The sequence below is a fragment of the Mesoplodon mirus genome (genome assembly GCF_964341445.2).
Source record: "Mesoplodon mirus genome assembly, chromosome: 18".
In the NCBI taxonomy this organism is placed as follows: domain Eukaryota; kingdom Metazoa; phylum Chordata; class Mammalia; order Artiodactyla; family Ziphiidae; genus Mesoplodon; species Mesoplodon mirus.
In genome coordinates, this window is record NC_138994.1 from 7,644,656 (window position 1) to 7,662,257 (window position 17,602).

General features: G+C 39.9%; 1 protein-coding gene across 7 annotated transcripts in view; it reads right to left on the minus strand.

The window, feature by feature from the left end:
• GJC1 (gap junction protein gamma 1) overlaps window positions 1-17,602 on the minus strand; it is a 36,353-nt gene that overhangs the window by 7,003 nt on the left and 11,748 nt on the right. Inside the window, exon 2 of one of the 7 annotated variants that reach the window (XM_082605113.1) lies at window positions 10,444-10,667. The exons of 4 other annotated variants lie outside the window; for them this stretch is intronic. The gene's annotated coding sequence lies outside the window, so the exon portion shown is untranslated. Of the gene's footprint in view, window positions 1-90; window positions 114-5,535; window positions 5,818-10,443; window positions 10,668-17,602 lie in introns of those variants that run through there. 2 more of the 7 variants (XM_082605115.1, XM_082605117.1) reach the window with 2 other exon arrangements.

Genomic DNA, 17,602 nt, shown 5'->3' on the forward strand with positions numbered 1-17,602 from the left:
AAAAGAAAAGAGAAGGTCCTAAGTTTCCTCCCACAGAAAACAATAAATCACTAGAATGCCATTTTCAGGGAGAAACAGTTTTCTATGTACCATAGGAATCAATCAGCATGAGATGGAAACAGGCTTGAGTTTGAATATCACTGTTCTCTCCTCCTACACGTGGTAGGAGAAACTATGTAACAGTGACTCAAAGAGTCTTAGGTCACTGTAGTCTAAGAAAATATGACAGGAAGATGAGTCATTGGTGAAAATCTGAAGCAGATGAACTCTGGCACCTATAGGAAAAAGCCAAAGTAGAAAATCTCACCAAATTTAAACTGGGTCACTAAAGGCCTTGAAAAAATCTTCACCCTGTGTGCTCTATTCCTGTTCTATTCTCTGGAGCAGCCAATAGCTCTCTCAATGGGATTTGAGCAGCCAATTAGGAGCAAGCTGTTTAGTTAAAACACCCAACAGCTGGCTCTCAGTCACTGGGACACCCATATCCACAGAAGTTGATTTACAGACTCAACTGCTCACAGAAGTTAAATACCTGCATCTGTATTGTGATTTAAAAAAAAAAAAAAAATATATATATATATATAGGACAAATTATTGCTCATTATCAATTTCTGCAAACTATGGAATAGCTATGGCCAAGAATCATCCACACTTACTATCATTTAATTTAATAAATGAATGTAAAACAATCCCTGAGTGTTCCAAGTTATTATGTGTTCAAAATAACTTAATAAAAAAGATACATGAGGGCTTCCCTGGTGGCGCAGTGGTTGAGAGTCCGCCTGCTGATGCAGGGGACGCGGGTTCGTGCCCAGTCCGGGAAGATCCCACATGCTGCGGAGCGTCTGGGCCCGTGAGCTATGGCCGCTGAGCCTGCGCATCCGGAGCCTGTGCTCCAAAACGGGAGAGGCCACAACAGAGAGGGGCCCACGTACCACAAAAAAAAAAAAAAAAAAAAAGATACATGAAAAAAACCCAGAACAATTCCCAAAAGGTCAGTGAAGAAGAAAAAAAGTTCAGGCATCTGCATAACATGCAAGTACGAAGATTCACATACAGAATCCAACCACACAAAGATCTCACCATAGGACTTCAAGTACAACTCATTTCCAGCCCTGATGTCCAACTGAGCTCACCACTTCTCTCACTACATACACAAGTTATAAAACCACAACACAAGAATATGCAGTCTTTAAATGGTGATGTAAGCCAGATTTCCAACACAGAACTCCATAATGATTCACATCCACAAGTCCAGATTCACATTTTCCCCAAACGCCATATCTAAAGCATTTCCCTTAAAGCCTGAAATTCTATTTGTTCCAATAAGCCAAAAATCATGAAAGTGAAATTGTTAATTAGTTAGGAAGCTCATCCTCTACACTGCCATCCATACCGAAAACAAATGGGTACCTTTTTAATAATTTTTTTTAGAAGATGTTGTGGGTAGGAGTTTATTAATTAATTTATTATTTATTTTTGCTGTGTTGCATCTTCGTTTCTGTGCAAGGGCTTTCTCTAGTTGTGGCAAGTGGGGGCCACTCTTCATTGCGGTGCGCGGGCCTCTCACTATCGCGGCCTCTCTTGTTGCGGAGCACAGGCTCGACGCGCAGGCTCAGTAGTTGTGGCTCACGGGCCCAGTCGCTCTGCGGCACGTGGGATCCTCCCAGACCAGGGCTCGAACCCGTGTCCCCTGCATTAGCAGGCAGATTCTCAACCACTGCGCCACCAGGGAAGCCCGCTTTTTAATAATTATTGCTATGAAATAATTTCTCAACAGTTCAGCATCTCATACAATAATCTTTTTTTTTGGCGCGGGGGGGTGGTGGAATTAGTGACAAACCCTTCAAAGCTTATAAGTTATAAAGCAGCCACTTAAACACATCCAGAAATACACATTGCATACTGGTTAAGCTGTAGGCCTAGACAATGATGAACCCTTAGAGCCTGGTTTTCCGTGGGCACTTATAAGTGCCATAGCACCCTATACCCAAACCTTGAGTATAAATGATGTGTAAAGTAATGTAGCTTCAGCATCTCATAAAATGGGTGACGGGTGATTTTCTTTCTAAAATAACCATGGGCTTCCTAATCAAATGGCAGCATCCCCACTGTGGATCTACTGAGCTGTCAGTAGGTTTTTCTTTGATACTCTTCCCTTTCCAAATCCCTTTCTTCTCCTTGTAAGCATTAAGAGAAAGGCTTAAGTATCAGAGTAGACTCCTCCAATTTGGGGGGTGGGGTGGAAAGGGGAAGAGGGAGGGAGGGTGTGAGAGAGGAGAAAAAAACTCAATGAGTAGAATGGTGGGTTCTGGAATTGACATTTCTAAGCAAAAACGTGTCACTGCCAAGTGTGGTCTTGCTGTGTTCTTGCTCCACTAAAATTCCCTTTTCTCAGAAACATTTTTTCGCTCTCCTACCAGAAGCCTAAGAATCAGAACACAGTCTTCTCTGACTTCCCTGTTTCAGCAGACTTGGTTAGAGTAGGGAGTGAGAGCATGCAATTAACCTGTGAACAGCTCTCGTTAAAAAGTAAAAATCATTTCCATACTCTATTTATGAATGGAAAATATGGGAGCATGTGATGAGTGGTGTTGAGAGGTGGGGGGATGCCAAACACCTAAATATTTTTTGCCAATGAGGAAAGCCAACTGATTTAAATGTATTTTGACACTTAACGTCTTCTTGAATATTTATCTATAGACAAATTCTAGGAAGTGCTATTATCAGGACACAAGAAATGTAAGTCTGCGTGGTTTTTGCTCTGTACTGTCATTTGACTTTCTAAAAAGGTCTTAGCAGTTTACAATGCCTGGCAATGAATGAGTACAATTTTACCTCAACCTCATCAGCACTGTCTGTTATGCTACTTTGCTAGGTGTAAAATGGTATTTCAAAATTATGTCAATTTGTATGTTTTTAATACAGCAGGATATCCTTCCCCTATATTCCTCCTTCTTTGTGAACTATTTCTATCCTTTTGCCCATTTATCTGCAGAATGTATTCTTAACACAGTACAGACATCAATCATTTGACATAATATAAATACCTCAGTTTATTGTTTTCCTTAAAATTTTAGTATTTTATATAGTCACACCAATTTCTTGAATAAATTAAAAGGTGGAAAAGTTATTCTTCCTAGGATGGCTTTTTACATAAAGAATTTGCAAAATTCATGGTAGCTCATAACTCAAAAGGATTCTCAATTCTCTCTCCACCCCCCAACACATACTGAAGAAAATCATGTTTGCTTTTATAACATTTACTGGACAGAAATCAAATGTGCTATTTTTAGTCTGTTTTCCAAATAACTTTCAAATCTACCTTGTCTTACACTAGAAAATAGAATTAAAAAAAATACTTGGTATCAACACGGTAATAAATTAAGTAATCCCCTCCCAAATTATTTATATTTGAAGAGTTTTCTATCAGCTACATCCTAACAGGATCAAGTCAAAGTTTACTGCATGTCTAAAACTCAGGATCTTTGAAGATTAAATATAAAAAGCTCATTATTTGGATTATCTCTGGAGGTGGATTATATGATTAGATCTATTTTAAAGATGAAGAAAGGAGGTCCAGAACGTTTATAAAATTTGCCCGAGATCATCCAGTTATTAAGAGGTGAAGCTAGAATCTAAAGTCGGCCAGTCTTGCTCCAGTCTTAGCTTTTAACTACTAGTAAAGAATTACACTCCAGATGAGGTGGAACTATGTACAGGCCCCATGTGAATACAGAGGAGGGCACCTCACCCCAATCTTTGGAATCAGAATTAAACTAAACAATAAACTCACAAAGATCAAAGGTGAGGGGATAGTTCTGCTGCCAAAAGAAATTGGAAAAAAAAAAAATCAAAGGGGGAAATTTCAGGGTTTAAGATCTTACACATAGAATGAATTGAAAGTTAAAACAAAACAAAACCCCCCAAAACAAACAACAACAAAACATAAAACCCAAAAAGAACGCCAAGGTTGTTTCTTGGCAGTTAGAAGGGAAGAATAAACTAGAAAAATGGTATCTTCAACAAAAATGTTTTTTTGTTTGTTTGTTTGTTTGTTTGTTTTGCTGTACGCGGGCCTCTCACTGTTGTGGCCTCTCCCGTTGCGGAGCACAGGCTCCGGACGCACAGGCTCAGCGGCCATGGCTCACGGGCCCAGCCGCTCCGCGGCATGTGGGATCTTCCCAGACCGGGGCACGAACCCATATCCCCCTGCATCGGCAGGCGGACTCTCAACCACTGCGCCACCAGGGAGGCCCCCAAAATGTTTTTTTTTTCACTAAGGAGGATAACTTCTTTGGGCACTGAGAACAGTGACAGGAGAGGGTGGTAAATTTAGTTCAGGGTGAAAGTGCTTGTTAAAGGGTAGATACGGAGATGGTACACACGTGCAGTGCTCAGAGCTGTGCCTGGCCTCGAGGCAAAAAGCACCATTATTACCATTACCGCCAGCGTTGCTGCAACTCTCTGTGTTATCACCTCAACTGTACTGGGAGCCCCTAGATGTTAGACACATCTGTTATCTCTGCTTCCCTAGCATCTAGCCCGATGACTGGCCATTTTTAAAAAAACTAATTACCTTATTTATTTATTTTTGGCTGCGTTGGGTCTTCATTGCTGCACGCGGGCTTTCTCTAGTTGCCGTGAGCCAGGGCTACTCTTCATTGTGGTGCACGGGCTTCTCACTGCGGTGGCTTCTCTTGTTGCGGAGCACGGGCTTCAGTAGTTGTGGCACGTGGGCTCAGTAGTTGTGGCTCACGGGCTCAGTTGCTCCACACAGCAGGTGGGATCTTCTCGGACCAGGGCTTGAACCCGAGTCCCCTGCATTGGCAGGGGGATTCTTAACCACTGTGCCACCAGAGAAGTCCCTGATTGGCCATTTTAAGTGCTAAATAAACATTTGACAAACAAATGAATAAATGCATTCCTATCGGACTTGCCTTACATTTTTCACTGCAATCTCTTCTCTCTATATATATATTTTTCCTCCTAGATTCCCACTGCATCAGCCTGTCCAAAAATGGAATAAGCAGCCTCATGAAGCAGTGAACCCTGGTATAAATGCAGCAGGGAGGGTAAAGGGATATAAAGGGAGGTGTCTGTACTTCACTGAAATCTATAAAATGTGACACCAATGATGGCAAATACGTTATGTATGTACAGTGTAATACCTAAAAGAACCACTAAAAAAGCACACAGAGGGACTTCCCTGGTGGCGCAGTGGTTAAGAATCTGCCTGCCAATGCAGGGGATATGGGTTCGAGCCCTGGTTGGGAAAGACCCCACATGCCACAGAGCAACTAAGCCCGTGTGCCACAACTACTGAGCCTGCGCTCTAGAGCCCACGAGCCACAACTACTGAAGCCCGCGCGCCTAGAGCCCGTGCCCTGCAACAAGAGAAGCCACCGCACCACAACGAAGAGTAGCCCCTGCTCGCCACAACTAGAGGAAGCCCACGCGCAGCAACGAGGACCCAATGCAGCCAAAAATTAATTAATTAATTTTAAAAAAGAAAAGAAAAAAGAATGACCATACCTAGTGTTGGTGAGGATGCGAAGAAACTGGTACTCTCATACAAGTAGGAATGTAAAATAGTATAATCACTTTGGAAAATAGTCTGGCAGTTTCTTAGAAGTTAAACATATACCAACTACATGATCCAGCCATTCTGCTCCTAGGCAAGAAGTAAAACCGTATGTCTATAAAATGACTTGCACATAAATGTTCACAACAATTTTATCTGTAATAGCCAAAACCTGGAAACAACACAAATGCCCATCAGCAGGTTGATGAGTAAGTAAACAAATTGTGGTACACTCATACAGTGGTATACTACTCAGCAATAAACTATTGATATGCACAGCATGGATGAATCTCAAAATAATTAGACCAAATGAAAGAAGTCAGGCAAAAAAAAAAAAAAAAGGCACACACTGTATGATTACATTTATATAAAATTCTAGAAAATGCCAACTAATCTATAATGACATAAAGCACGTCAGTGGTTGCCTATGGATGAGCTGGGGGTGGCAGGCAATGAGGGACTGGCCAGCCTGATATCAAACTCTCATGGCTATTATTTTTCAGTTTCTACTTCTGTCTTACTTTTCCTTTTCCAAACTTCTAACTAAATACATATCCTGATTTTTGTCCAATCTTATCAGCCCATCCTTTTCAGTGCTCTTTGCTGGTTCTTCCACCAGGATCCAAGCTGGAAATGACGTCCCACTTTGCTCCAACATCTCCCTGAAACTTCAGACTTGAAATTCAACTGCTTCTCTACATCTTCTCTTGGATGTCTAATAGGCATCTGAAATTTAACATAACCCAAACCAGTCCTCCCATCCTCCAAAGAGCTACTCTTACTCTGTCTGCAGTTTTCCCAAACTCAGTAAGTAGTTTCGCCATTCATGCAGTTTTTTAGGCCAAAACCTTCAAGGCAACCTCACTCCTTTTTCTCACTCCGTAGGCAAACTATATCAGCAAATCCTGTCAGTTCTATCTTCAAAATATATCCACAGGGCTTCCCTGGTGGTGCAGTGGTTGAGAGTCCGCCTGCCGATGCAGGGGACACGGGTTCGTGCCCCGGTCCGGGAAGATCCCACATGCCGCGGAGCGGCTAGGCCCGTGAGCCATGGCCGCTGAGCCTGCGCGTCCGGAGCCTGTGCTCCGCAACGGGAGAGGCCACAACAGGGAGAGGCCCGTGTACAGGAAAAAAAAAAAAAAAAAGTCATCTCCTAAACGACTTTCCTCAGGCCACTTTCCTAAAACAACATCTGTCATTCTCTAGCCCCTTTAATTTTCTTTATAGCACTTAACCCTCATATAATTTTTATTTTCCAATTTTATTGTTTATAGAATATAAGCTCCCTGAAGGCACGATTTTGTTCTTTTATCCCCAATATCTAAAACCCCACAGCCTGGCAAATGGTAGTAGGTTCTCAATAAATATCTGTTCAATAAATTAATTCAAACATTTAGAAAAATGCTCCTGATGTATTAACTGAAAAATATAGGATACGGAATAGAATTATCCCAATTTTGGAAAATGAATAAAATTTATGCATTAAAAAATCCTAGAAGAAAAACAAAAATGTAAAAAAAACCCCCACCAAAACCCTGAAAGGTTATAAACAAATACCCACTACTTTCTCCCTCTTCAGCCTGTTTCCTGCATCTCTACTAGAATTCTCTCTCTAAAATGGATCTGTGTTACTCCTTTGCTAAAAAACCACTAATGGAGGTGGCTCCTCGAACCAGTGGGGCAAAGATGGACTTTTTAAAGTATTAGAATAAAACACAGTTGATATCTGTTATAACTCTGGACATGAGAAGAAAAGATGAATCTGAGTACAAAAAATAAAAAGTGTCTCCATGGTTAAAAGAAAAAACGACCTAAGCAATACTGAAAAACAGTGGGAACTTCCCTGGTGGCACAGTGGTTAAGAATCTGCCTGCCAATGCAGGGGACACAGGTTCAATCCCTGGTCCAGGAAGATCCCACATGCCACAGAGAAACTAAGCCCGCGAGCCAGAACTACTGAGCCCGCAAGCCACAACTACTGAAGCCTGTGTGCCTATAGACTGTGCTCCGCAAGGAAGAGTAGCCCCCACTCGCTGCAACTAGAGACAGCCCATGCACAGCAATGAAGACCCAACACAGCAAAAAATAAAAATTTTTTAAAAAGAAAAAGAAAAGCAATGAACTGGGGAAAAAGGTTTCAGTAACTCTCTTATAAGCAAAGAGCTAATTTCTAATATATAAAGAGTACAAAACATACATTCTACAGAAAGAAAAACACAAATTCCCCTTTAAAAAAATGCACAACGTGGATGAACCTTGAAAACATAATGCTAAGTGAAAGAAGTCAGACACAAAAGCCACCTATTGTATGATTCCATTTATATGAAATGTCCAGAATAGGCAAATCAGTAGAGACAGATTAATGGTTGTCAGGGGCTATGGGAAATGGACTGTGACTGTTAATGGATACTGGGTATCTTTTGGGGATAATGAAAATGTTTGGAATTAGACAGTGGTGGTGGTTACACAACCTTGTGAGTATACTAAAACCACTGAACTGTACACTTTAAAAGGACAAATTTTAGCACATGTAAATTATATCTCAATAATAAACTACTCTAAAAAAATAATAAACTACTCTAAGATACAATTCTTCTCCTATGACGTTGGCAAAAATCCAAAAGTTGGAGAGGCTATGGAAAAACAGACATTCTCACATATCACTGATGGGAGTGGTACAACCTCTGGTGGCAATTTGATAATATCTAACAAAATTACAAATGCATCTATATCCTCTGACCCAGTAATCTCACTTTTGGGAATGATCAAACTATAACACTGTTTTTATATAACTCAAATGTCCACTGTCAAGGAAATGGTTAAATGCACTATGGTCTATTTACACAACAGAATACCACGTGGCTGTAAAAAATAATGAGGAATGCTCTCCTTGTATAGAAAGATATTCAAGGGCTTCCCTGGTGGCACAGTGGTTAAGAATCTGCCTGCCAATGCAGAGGACACGGGTTTGAGCCCTGGTCCGGGAAGATCCCACATGCCGCAAAGCAACTAAGCCTGTGCGCCACAACTGCTGAGCCTGCGCGCCACAACTACTGAAACCCGCACACCTAGAGCCCGTGCTCCGCAACCAGAGAAGCCACTGCAATGAGAAGCCCGCGCACCGCAACAAAGAGTAGCCCCCCCTCGCCACAACTAGAGAAAGCCCGCGCACAGCAACGAAGACCCAACGCAGCCAAAAATTAATTTAAAAAGATATTCAAAACATTTAATTAGTGAAAACAGCAAGGAAGTGTATATATGTATATGCCTTTTACATAAGGAGAAAAAATACCAATCTGTGTTTTTGCTCATATTTCTATAAAGAAACACAAGGATACATATTTTTTAAAAAACTAATAAAAGTGGGGGAGGAGACTAAGGAGGATGGGGTAGGATCAAGACTTTGATTATACATCTACTTAATTAATTTATCTGGCTGTGCCATGTCTTAGTTGTGGCACTCGGGATCTAGTTCCCTGAGCAGGCACCGAACCTGGGCCCCCTGCACTGGGAGCACAAGACTTAACCAATGGACCACCAGGGAAGTCCCTGATTATATTAATATCTTTTTACATTGTCTTAATTTTTTTTAACCAAATGAATAAGTTGCCTTTTTAAAGAAAACACCACTAAAAGCATTCCATGCCCTACAGAATAAAGTCTGCTTGAGATTTTAAAGAAATCCTTTTGCAAACTTTTTAAAGTTAAAAAAAACTTACATATTTTTCAGAAATTAAATGTTTTATAAAAAGATCATCTTGGTAATGAATTCCTTGGAGGTCCAGTGGTTAGGACTCGGCGCTTTCACTGCCAAGGGTGCAGGTTCAGTCCCCGGTCGGGGAGCTAAGATCCTGCAAGCTGCGCTGCACGGCCAAATTAAAAAAAAAAAAAAAAGTTCAGCTTAATTTGTTTAACCCCAAATTTAAATACCACCTGTACATTTTTCATCAGCTTACACTATACATTTTCACACATGCATTTGTTGTTTTCCTCCATTAAACCCACTTCCCTTGGACATCCTCACAGTTTACTCCCTCACTTCAATTTATGCTTCTCTTCAGATGTCACCTCCTGTGGTGAGGACCTCCCTGACCACTTTCCTACCAGAATATTCTTCCATCACTCTCTACACCCTTACCACCCTGCCTTTTTCCTTCAGAGCACTCGACACTACCTAAAACACTTTTCATTTGTTAATTTGTTCATTATCTGTCACCCCAATAGAATTTAAACAAGGACTTTGTTCTTGTATCCCTAGCACTTAGAACAACTATTAACTGACTGATTTAATAAATTTGAATCTCTGCTCATTGATTTTCCTCTGCTTTATATGGTCTTTCCACAGTTTCCTACTTGGAAACATTTTTATCCTTTAGGTTCTAGCTCAAAGGTCACTTCAAGTTTTCTTGACCTCCTCACTTAATCTCCTCAGAAAGTCCATAATAATTTTTCATTCCACAAATATCAGGACTTAATCTAGTAGTATCTAGATTAATCTAGTAGTAGTATCTTAATCTAGTAGTAGTAGGTTAGTAGTATCAGTTTCTTCTGCTGGAATATGAGTTCCTTGAGGGGAAAGTCCATGTTTTTAAAAATTCTCTGAGCCCTCAGGATACAAAAATAACTCAATAAATGTGTGTTATATTTAACAGAAGATCTAAATGAATTTATAGGAGGTAGAAAATATAAAATATGTTCACTAGTACAATCATTTCAGGGCAGAATACAAGGAATGGTATAGAAGTACAAAACATGAAAATACTCAGAGAAGGAAAAGAGACAATTCCTACAAACTAAGAAGTATAAGCTGTCAATTATACCTCAATGAAGCCAGAAAAAAAAAAAAAGTATAAGCTTACTGCAGAAGACAAGTGGGTCTCTGAAGAATGGGTATGGTTTCACCAGGCAGAGCTGGGGTGGGAAGTAGAGGCAAGGCAGATGGAGAAAATGGTGTGAGTGAAAAGTTGCACAAGAAGGCTCTTAGACTGGAACATGATGGAGGATGTTTGGGAAGTGGCTGTAGAGAAGGCTGAACGGGGAAGTCAAAGACCAGTTTGCGGAGGGCCTTAGCACACCACGGAACCTGAAATTAAAGCATGTAAGTAATGATGAGTAAATGTGCCTCAAATGTGGTCCACAGACCACCTTCATCAGAATTATCCAGAGTACATGTCCAAAATGCTGATTCCTAGGTCCTACTTACCCAATTCCCACTCTCAGGCCTACTGAGTCAGAATTTCACATATCTTCCACAATTAGACATTTAAGTTGTTTACAATGATTTATTACAATACTTATAACTTTGTACACATCCCCAGTTATAGATTTAGGATAAATTTTTCTAAAAGAATTACTGGGTCAATAGTTGTACAAACTGTGAAAAAATTGTGTGTGTGTTATTAAGAAAAGATCAGCTTCTTTATGCACTATCTCTCCAAAAATTCTAAGGCTTTTAATATGTATTACCAAACCACCCCTGCAAAAAGCCGGTACCTATTTATATTTCCACTACTGAGAGTATGAGAATACTGGTTGCCTCACTCCCTCACCAATGATTTTAATGCATTTTTCAAGAAACAAGGCTTGGGTCAATCTGTGTTTAAACTATAAGAAGTTTTAGATGATCATTAATCATTAGGGAAATGCAAATGAGACAAATAATGCACAGTGGGATACCATTTCATATTCAAAAGGATGACTACTATTAAAAGAAAAGAAACAAAAAAGAAAAGAAACAAGTGCTAAAAAAGTTATGGAGAAACTGGAATCATTGTTGTGCATTGCTGGTGGGAATGTAAAATGATGCCGCTGCTGTAAAAAAATGGTATGCTTATGATTTTCTCAAAATATTAACTATAGGGCTTCCCTGGTGGCACAGTGGTTGAGAGTCCGCCTGCCGATGCAGGGGACACGGATTCGTGCCCCGGTCTGGGAAGATCCCACATGCCGCGGAGCGGCTGGGCCCGTGAGCCATGGTCGCTGAGCCTGCGCGTCTGGAGCCTGTGCTCCGCAACGGGAGAGGCCACAACAGTGAGACGCCCGTGTACCGCAAAAAAAAAAAAAAAGAAAAAAAAAAATTAACTATAGAATTATTGTATGATCCAGCAATTCTACTTCAGGATGTATACCTGAAAGAAATGAAAGCAGGGACACAAACAGATATTTGTACACCCATGTTCAGAGCACATTATTTACAATAGCCAAAAGGTGGAAGCAACCCAAGTGTCCACTGACAGATAAATAAACAAAATATGGTATATATCCACAATGTTACTCAGCCTTAAAAGGAACGAAATTCTGACACATTCTACAATGCTGATGAACTTTGGAGACAGTATGCTAAGTGAAAGAAGTCAGTCACAAAAGGACAAATATTATGTTTCCACTTATATGAGGGCCCTAGAATAAAATTCATAGAGAGAGAAAGAAGAATGGTGATTGCCAGGGGCTGGGAGGAATGGGGAGTTAGCGTTTCATGGGTAAAGAGTTTCAGTTGGGAAGATAAAGTTCTGGAGATAGATGGTGATGTTTGCACAACAATGTAAATGTACTTAATGCCACAGACCTATACACTTAAAAAATGGTTAAAATGGTAAATTTTATGTTATGTATATTTTACCACAATGAAAAAGTAAAAAAAGTTTTAGACTAACTTCATTCACGCAATTAGTATTCACCTACCATCAAGAAGCTTGCAATACAGTAGTTTATAGGAAATTACAAACACTTAAAAAAAAACCTACAGTTGTATTCAAGAAGTATTTAATGTTTTGTATGCTATGCAACAGAAGACAAGGAAATAACTGGAATCATCTGTTAAAGTTTAAACATATTTTATAGCATAGTGACTCTACAGGAAAATGCTTTTCCAGTTTATCTGATTCATTTTTTCCATTACAATCTCTTTCCTATAATGTTGGCCACAAAAAAACCGTTAATCCAAAAATATCTTTCATATGTATCTTTGGAAAAGTTTCTCATAGACTCATGTTTAAAAAAAAGCTCCCAAGGGTTTCAGATCAACAACTAAAAAAGCGTGTAACTTGTCCCTTGTCAATTTTTTTAAAAATAAATTTATTTATTTATTTTTGGCTGTGTTGGGTCTTCGTTTCTGTGCGAGGGCTTTCTCTAGTTGTGGCAAGCAGGGGCCGCTCTTCATCACGGTGCGGGGGCCACTCTTCACTGCGGTGCATGGGCCTCTCACTGTCGTGGCCTCTCTTGCTGTGGAGCACAGGCTCCAGACGCGCAGGCTCAGTAGTTGTGGCTCACGGGCCCAGTTGCTCCGCGGCATGTGGGATCTTCCTAGACCAGGGCTCGAACCTGTGTTCCCTGCATTGGCAGGCAGATTCTCAACCACTGTGCCACCAGGGAAGCCCCCTTGTCAATTTTTTAATGCTCACTAAACTAAAATAACCAGGAAATTTAAAATTTTTAAATAAGTAGTGCTATTCTAAATGTTTTACAAATTCAACAACCGAGTCCAAATGGGCCAGAGCCAAGTTTTAATCTGCTTCTAATTTAAAAAAAATTTTTAAACTCCCAAATCTATAATAGGTAGACCATATTTAAAAACCTTAATTTCTTTTCTAAACAAAAAATCCAGGATGAACTAATATTCTAGAAAAGTGATTTTAACTTTGAATTTTGTGAAACTGAGAGCAAGCACTTAACTAGGAGCCAAGAGACTCTAACAGGCACTTCAGGAATAAATATTTCTTTCCACTTTTTCATTTGTGAGATAAGTGAAGAATATCAGATTAGATTATTATAAAGGTCCCCTCTACTAACAGTTGACGAAAATCAACTCAGGCAGAGTACTAGTCATAAAACAACCAACAAATTATGTGTAATTCAGAACTCTAGGGACAGGAAAGAAGCAAAGTAAGAGCAGTGAAATTAAACAATAATAAGATGTCAAATTTTCAAAAAGGCACTTCCCAACAGTCTTCCCAGAAAATCTGTGGTTGGACTAAAATTAAAAATTTCAGGGCTTCCCTGGTGGCGCAGTGGTTGAGAGTCCGCCTGCCGATACAGCGGACACGGGTTCGTGCCCCGGTCCGGGAAGATCCCACATGCCACGGAGCGGCTGGGCCCGTGAGCCATGGCCGCTGAGCCTGCGCGTCCGGAGCCTGTGCTCCGCAACGGGAGAGGCCACAACAGTGAGAGGCCCGCGTACAGCAAAAAAAAAAAAAAAAAAAAAATTAAAACTTTCAATATTGACTCACCATGCTTCTACAGTATTAACTATCTGGGCATCCCAGATTAGGAGCTGAGCGATTAAGAATCGTGTTAGTGACTCACATTCCCGAATGAGACTGCTTTATGTGTAGAGACAAAGAATCAATTAAGGGTTTACAATGAAGTTTTGTTTAACTGGAACGTTTTAAGTGGAAGTTAATTCTGCATGAGTGATAATAGATGTTTAATAACTAGCTAGTGACAATTTCTAAGCAAAAGCACTATGGCAGCCTTAATCTATGTATTACAAACAGTAATCTATGTATCATAAACATGAAAACTTGTTTTTCAAAAGAGCTCTTGGCTATGGACAATATTTGAGAAACAAAATTTGTTGTAAATCAAATTATAAAATAAAGGAGAAAAAGTAGTTTGAAATCTTGGCTCCATTAACTAACAAGGAAACAAAATACACCATTGTGGGTTGAAGTGTCAATCTATGCTGGCAAAAAGCCATTCTATTTGAATGTAAGAACCTTCAGGAACCAGCTGGAGAAGTACGGGGAACCTGGGATAATGTGTTCATTCACAGTGCATCGCAAGTGGTACTGTCTTCATGTAAAAAAGGACAGTATTGGTACACTTGTCCCAAACAGCGTATAAGTCAAATCAAAAGGACGACATCAGTCTAGGAAAATGACATGTCTAAGAAAAAATTTAAAAATTAAACATATAACATTACCAATATGACTAGGGTCACAACACAAAATTTGCAAAAAACATTACCATACACTGATGGTGAGGATGGTCGGATACAATCTTTCCGGAAGGCATTATGGTAATATTTATCAGAAACTTTAAAATGTTTTACGTCCTTTGATCAGTAATACCACATCTAATAATTTATCTTAAGTGAATGCCCAATAAAATATAAATATATTTATTTATAAAATAAATATCTTAAATGAATGTCCAATAAAAGAAAAATTTTACATAATTTATGATATAATCTCTATGAGGAAATACTGTACAACCACTGTAAATCTTGTTTTAGAACAGAGATCACAAAATCCAAATGTCTACAACTATATAGAGACAAAAAGTAGATCAGTGGTTGCCTAGGACTGAGAAGAATGGGGAAGAAAAGGGAATGACTGATAATAGGTATGGGGTTTCTTTTGGGGGGAATGAAAAAATTCTAAAATTAAACTGAGGTGATGGCTACACAACCTGGTGGATGTACTAAAAACATTGAATCGTACATTTTAAACAGCTGAACTGTACAGTGTGTGAATCATACATCAAAAAAGCCATTTAAGACATTTTCTAAATGTCTAGGCACCAGTAAGTGACACAAGGAACTGAAACAGAAAAATGGGGCCTGGACAACAGGCACCAACTAAAGAGGGGCTACGGATTATTAGCTACAGCTGTTGTTGTCACCAGACTGTCATCTTTCAATATAAGTCTTCAACCTGGATTTTTATGTGAAGCCTGATCTGGGGGTAATTCTGTGTTGGGTCTTCGTTGCTGCACACGGACTTTCTCTTGTTGCAGTGCATGGGCTTCTCATTGCAGTGGCTTCTCTTGTTGCGGAGCATGGGCTCTAGGCGTGCGGGCTTCAGTAGTTGTGGCTCGTGGGCTCTAGGCGCACGGGCTTCAGTAGTTGTGGCGCATGGGCTTAGCTGCTCTGCGGCACGTGGGATCTTCCCGGACCAGGGCTCGAACCCATGTCTCCTGCATGGGCAGGCGGATTCTTAACCACTGCACCACCAGGGAAGTCCCTGGGGGTAACTTTTTGATTGAAGTATAAAATACCTACAGAAAGGTGCACAAATATAAGTGTGCAGCTCAATGAAGTTTCACATATCCATGAAACTAGCACTGAAATCAAGAGCAAAGCATTTCCAGCCACCCAGAGCCACAGTTATGCCCCTTCCTACCCAAGGGAAACGGTCACTATTGACATCTTGGATAATTCTTTGTTGTGAGAGACTGTCCTACGCATTGTAGAATGTTTTGCAGCATCCCTGGCCTCTTCCAGTTGTGACAACCAAAGATGTCTCCAGACACTGCCAAATACCCCCTGGGGAACAATATTATACCACACTGAGACCCACTAGTGTAAACTGCCCTTGAACTTCACAGAAATGGAATCACAGAACGGACTCTCTTGTATCAGATTCATAAAGAATCCACTTTAAAAATTCTTTTAAATAAAAGAATACACTCTTGTGTCTGATGTTTGTTCAACATCTGCTGAGTCACCAATCTTATTGCATTTAGCTCTAGTCTGTTCATTATCTTTGCTTTATTATATTGCCAGTGTGTATATATCACAATTTATCCATTCTACTGCTGATGGGCATTTGAGCAGTTTCCAGTTTGGAGCTATTATGAATAATGCTACTGTGGACACACCAAATGTGCCTTCTGGTGAATATATGTACATTTCTGTTGAATACCTAGACCCAGAATTGCTAGTTGTAGGGTATGCATAAGTCAGCTTTAGTAGATCAGTACTTTTCCTAAGGGGGTTGTATCCATTTACACTTCTACCTGTCTCCTTTTTTTTTTTCATGTTGGCAACTAATAGAAAAAAAATTTTAAATAATATTGAGCCAGATATTTTATTGGCTGAGTAAAGCCTGCCAATTTGTGATCTGTTTTAAAAAAAATGTTTCACTACGTGAGAAAATGCTCATATGTAGTAAAGAGATAAAAAACAAACAAAAATAACTCCCAATAACATAACATGCCTGAATGGAAATACACCAACATTAACAATCGCCTATGAATGTTTTCTCTTCTATTTGCTTTTCAGTATCTTCTACAATAAACATGTAATAATGAAGTTGGCAACGCCTTCCTATGCAACAAAAGCCCCAAGAGAAATTTAAAAAGTAGGTCGGGGTACAAATTTCATAATATTTGCATACATACATATTTCACATTCATGAAGACCTAATTAAGTAATGAATATATCACAGAAAAGTTAACTATCTCATAAAAAATCTTTGGTACAATTACTACACGGCCCCTCCATAAGGGGGTCCGCGACAGAACTTATATAAAATTTCACCCTAGAGTAAAATATAGGATGGTGAGAGTACAGGGTAATCCTTAATTTGTAAGGATATATCAAAAGATAGTAGTCCTCTGACATATCTTATATAGCAGTTAGTATAATAATGCTGCTCTTCCCATTTCTTTAGAGACTCACGCTAAAATGCTCCAGAAACAACACAGAAAATTAACATACTCAATACTCCCTTGAAATGCATAGTTGTTGCCATTGCTACCTGCTGGTTATTGAGTGTCTGATATTGAATATTTGGAAAGAGTTACCTCTATTTGAGAAAATGATTATTAAAACAGCCACCAAGGGCTTCCCTGGTGGCGCAGTGGTTGAGAATCCGCCTGCCGATTCTCAGGGGACACGGGTTCGTGCCCCGCTCCGGGAAGATCCCACATGCCGCTCCGGCTGGGCCCGTGAGCCATGGCCACTGAGCCTGCGCGTCCGGAGCCTGTGCTCCTCAATGGGAGAGGGCACAACAGTGAGAGGCCCGCATACCGCAAAAAAAAAACAGCCACCAAAAACTTTCCAGTGTCCCTTATGAGTTCTATTAAATGTTTACTTGAGGTGCAAAAATGTTACAAAACTCATACTTCCTGTCCTAATCACCCCACTTCATATAAGGATTCTGCTGTTGGGATAAGACTGTGCCCATGAAATTCACTACAAACCCAAAAGATGTATCTCCTGAGTCAAGATACTAAATGCTAATATACCGCCTTAAATGGAGTTTTTAAAACCAAAATAACCTGTTACTTTAAGGC